Here is a 4,608-nt window from a genome sequence, read left to right as displayed (position 1 = left end):
TTTTTTAGAGAAGCAACCTTTGCTATTTGCATTTTTTGGAGAGGCAACCTTTACATTTTGCATTTTTTGGAGAGGCAACCTTAACATTTTGCATTTTTTGGAGAGGCAACCTTAGCATTTTGCATTTTTTGGAGAGGCAACCTTTACATTTTGGATTTTTTGGAAAGGCAACCTTAACTTTTTGCATTTTTTGGAGAGGCAACCTTTCATTTTGCATTCTTGGAGAGGCAACCTTAGCATTTAGCATTTTTTGGCGAGGCAACCTTTGCTATTTTGCATTTTTTGGAGAGGCAACCTTAGCATTTTGCATTTTTTGGAGAGGCAACCTTAGTATTTTGCATTTTTTGGAGAGGCAACCTTTACATTTTGGATTTTTTGGAAAGGCAACCTTAACTTTTTGCATTTTTTGGAGAGGCAACCTTAGCATACATTTTTTTTTAGAGAAGCAACCTTTGCTATTTGCATTTTTTGGAGAGGCAACCTTTACATTTTGCATTTTTTGGAGAGGCAACCTTAACATTTTGCATTTTTTGGAGAGGCAACCTTAGCATTTTGCATTTTTTGGAGAGGCAATCTTTACATTTTGGATTTTTTGGAAAGGCAACCTTAACTTTTTGAATTTTTTGGAGAGGCAACCTTTCATTTTGCATTCTTGGAAAGGCAACCTTAGCATTTTGCATTTTTTGAAGAGGCAACCTTTGCTATTTGCATTTTTTGGAGAGGCAACCTTTACATTTTGCATTTTTTGGAGAGGCAACCTTAGCATTTTGCATTTTTTGGAGAGGCAACCTTTACATTTTGGATTTTTTGGAAACGCAACCTTAACTTTTTGCATTTTTTGGAGAGGCAACCTTAGCATACATTTTTTTTTAGAGAAGCAACCTTTGCTATCTGCATTTTTTGGAGAGGCAACCTTTACATTTTGCATTTTTTGGAGAGGCAACCTTTACATTTTGCATTTTTTTGGGAGGCAACCTTTGCATTTTGCATTTTTTGGAGAGGCAGCAACCTTAGCATTTTGCATTTTTTGAAGAGGCAACCTTTGCTATTTACATTTTTTGGAGAGGCAACCTTTACATTTTGCATTCTTTGGAGAGGCAACCTTAGCATTTTGCATTTTTTGGAGAGGCAACCTTTGCATTTTGCATTTTCCGGAGAGTCAACCTTTGCATTTTGCATTTTTATATAACTCGGTACTTGGCACATGCTAACTGTTTTACATATTTTTCTCAACTGAACACCTTAGAGTCATATAACTTGCTACGTGACATATGCCATGCTAGCATTAAAAAGCTACATTTTTAACCAATTTTTCAGACCAATACTCAGAGTCATATAGCATGAGACTCAGCACATGCTAACTACAAGCTTGCTAACATCAGCATGCTAACCTTTTTAGATATGGTTTCAGCCCAAAGCTGTTTTGGAGAGGCAACCTTTGTATTTTGTTTTTCTTGGAGAGGCAATCTTAGCATTTTGCATTTTTTGGAGAGGCAACCTTAGCATACATTTTTTTTTAGAGAAGCAACCTTTGCTATTTGCATTTTTTGGAGAGGCAACCTTTACATTTTGCATTTTTTGGAGAGGCAACTTTAACATTTTGCATTTTTTGGAGAGGCAACCTTAGCATTTTGCATTTTTTGGAGAGGCAATCTTTACATTTTGGATTTTTTGGAAAGGCAACCTTAACTTTTTGCATTTTTTGGAGAGGCAACCTTTCATTTTGCATTCTTGGAAAGGCAACCTTAGCATTTTGCATTTTTTGAAGAGGCAACCTTTGCTATTTGCATTTTTTGGAGAGGCAACCTTTACATTTTGCATTTTTTGGAGAGGCAACCTTAGCATTTTGCATTTTTTGGAGAGGTAACCTTTACATTTTGGATTTTTTGGAAAGGCAACCTTAACTTTTTGCATTTCTTGGAGAGGCAACCTTAGCATACATTTTTTTTTAGAGAAGCAACCTTTGCTATTTGCATTTTTTGGAGAGGCAACCTTTACATTTTGCATTTTTTGGAGAGGCAACCTTTACATTTTGCATTTTTTTGGGAGATAACCTTTGCATTTTGCATTTTTTGGAGAGGCAGCAACCTTAGCATTTTGCATTTTTTGAAGAGGCAACCTTTGCTATTTACATTTTTTGGAGAGGCAACCTTTACATTTTGCATTCTTTGGAGAGGCAACCTTTGCATTTTGCATTTTTCGGAGAGGCAACCTTTGCATTTTGCATTTTTATATAACTTGGTACTTGGCACATGCTAACTGTTTTACATATTTTTCTCAACTGAACACCTTAGAGTCATATAACTTGCTACTTGACATATGCCATGCTAGCATTAAAAAGCTAAATGTTTAACCAATTTTACAAACCAATACTCAGAGTCATATAGCATGATACTTGGCAAATGCTAACTACAAGCATGCTAACATCAGCATGCTAACCTTTTTAGATATTGTTTCAGCCCATCACCTTAGTTATATAACTTGGTACTTGGCACATGCTAATTGTTTTAGCTATTTTTCTCAGCTGAAACCCTTAGTCATATAACTTGCTACTTGACATATGCCATGCTAACATTAAAACGCTACATTTTTAACCAATTTTTCCAGCATGCTAACCTTTTTAAATATTGTTTCAGCCCAACACAGTCATATAACTTGGTACGTGACATTTGCTAACTATTAGCATGCTAGCATGCCAACATTAACATGCTAACTTTTTTAACCATTTTTTCAGGCGTGCCCCTCAGAGTCATACAACTAGTTACCGGTACTTATACTCGGAATATACATGTAATATAACCACATAGCATTCATGCTAATAGCATGTTAAAAACATTATAATGCAGATAAACTAGCAGGAGTGGGTTTTTAGCATAGTTTTACTTGGTACTTGCCATGCTAACATTAAAAAGCTACATTTTTAACTAATTTTTCAGCCAAATACCAGAGTCATATAGCATGATACTTGTCACATGCAAACTACAAGCATGCTAACCTTTTTAGATATTGTTTCAGCCCAACACGGAGTCATATAACTTGGTACGTGACATTTGCTAACAGTTAGCATGCTAGCATGCCAACATTAACATGCTAACTTTTTAAACCAATTTTTCAGACGTGCCCCTCAGAGTCATACAACTAGTTACTTATACTCGGAATATACATGTAATATAACCACATAGCATTCATGCTAATAGCTTGTTAAAAACATTATAATGCAGGTAAAGTAGCAGAACTTTTTAGCATAGTTCTACTTGATACATGACACATGCTAACTGTTTTAGCTATTTTTTTCAGCTGAGCACCTTAGGGTCATGTAACTTGCTACTTGACATATACCATGCTAACACTAAAAAGCTACATTTTTTTAAACCAATTTTTCAGCCAAATACCCAGAGTCATATAGCATTATACTTGGCACATGCTAACTACAAGCATGCTAACCTTTTTAGATATTGTTTCAGCCCAACACCTTGGAGTCATACAACTTATTGCTTGACATATGCCATGCTAACATTAAAAAGCTAAATTTTTTGAACAATTTTTCAGCCGAATACCCAGAGTCATATAGCAGGATACTTGGCACATGCTAACAACAAGCATGCTGACATCAGCATGCTAACCTTTTTAGATATTGTTTCAGCCCAACTTTGGAGTCCTAAAACTTGGCACTTGATATTTGCTAACTGTTAGCATGCTAGCATGCCAACATTAACATGCTAACTTTTTAAATTTTTCAGGCGTGCACCTCAGAGTTATACAACTAGTTACTTATACGTGGAATATACATGTAATATAACCACATAGCATTCATGCTAATAGCATGTTGACCATAAGCAAATTACAGTAAAATTTTTGAAGTAATTAATTTTTTACATTCTATTCATAAAATATGCAATCAGATGAATGTGTGATCAATAAAGAATATATACAGTATTTTACATTTATTAAAATACTATACATTTTTATATATATATATAATTTTTTTTACAAGATTTAGTTGTATATATATATATTTGTATATACTGTATATATATATATATATATATATATATATATATATATATATATATATATATATATATATATATATATATATATATATATATATATATATGTACTATATATAAAATTATATAAAATACAATTCTTACAATATTTAGTTAAATGTAACTTTATTTAATGCATTTATTAGTCTCTCATTTTGTTATTGTTGTATATAATTTATGTTTTCATACACAATATTACATGTAACGTATATTTTTTACAATATTAGCTTGTGTGTGTGTATATATATATATATATATATATATATATATATATATATATATATATATATATATATATATATATATATATATATATATATATATATATATATATATATATATATATATATATATATATATATATATATATATATATATATATATATCATTATTACAATATGTAGTTAAATGTAACTTGATTTTATACATTTATTAGTCCCTCATTTTTGTTATGGTTATACATAATTTATGTTTTCATACACAATACTACAGGTAACATATATTTTTTACAATATTTCGTTATGTATATATATAAAATATTTGTTCACAATATTTAGTT

Source organism: Entelurus aequoreus, linkage group LG14 (assembly GCF_033978785.1).
Source record: "Entelurus aequoreus isolate RoL-2023_Sb linkage group LG14, RoL_Eaeq_v1.1, whole genome shotgun sequence".
Taxonomy (NCBI): domain Eukaryota; kingdom Metazoa; phylum Chordata; class Actinopteri; order Syngnathiformes; family Syngnathidae; genus Entelurus; species Entelurus aequoreus.
Note: the sequence above shows the minus strand (reverse complement) of the source record.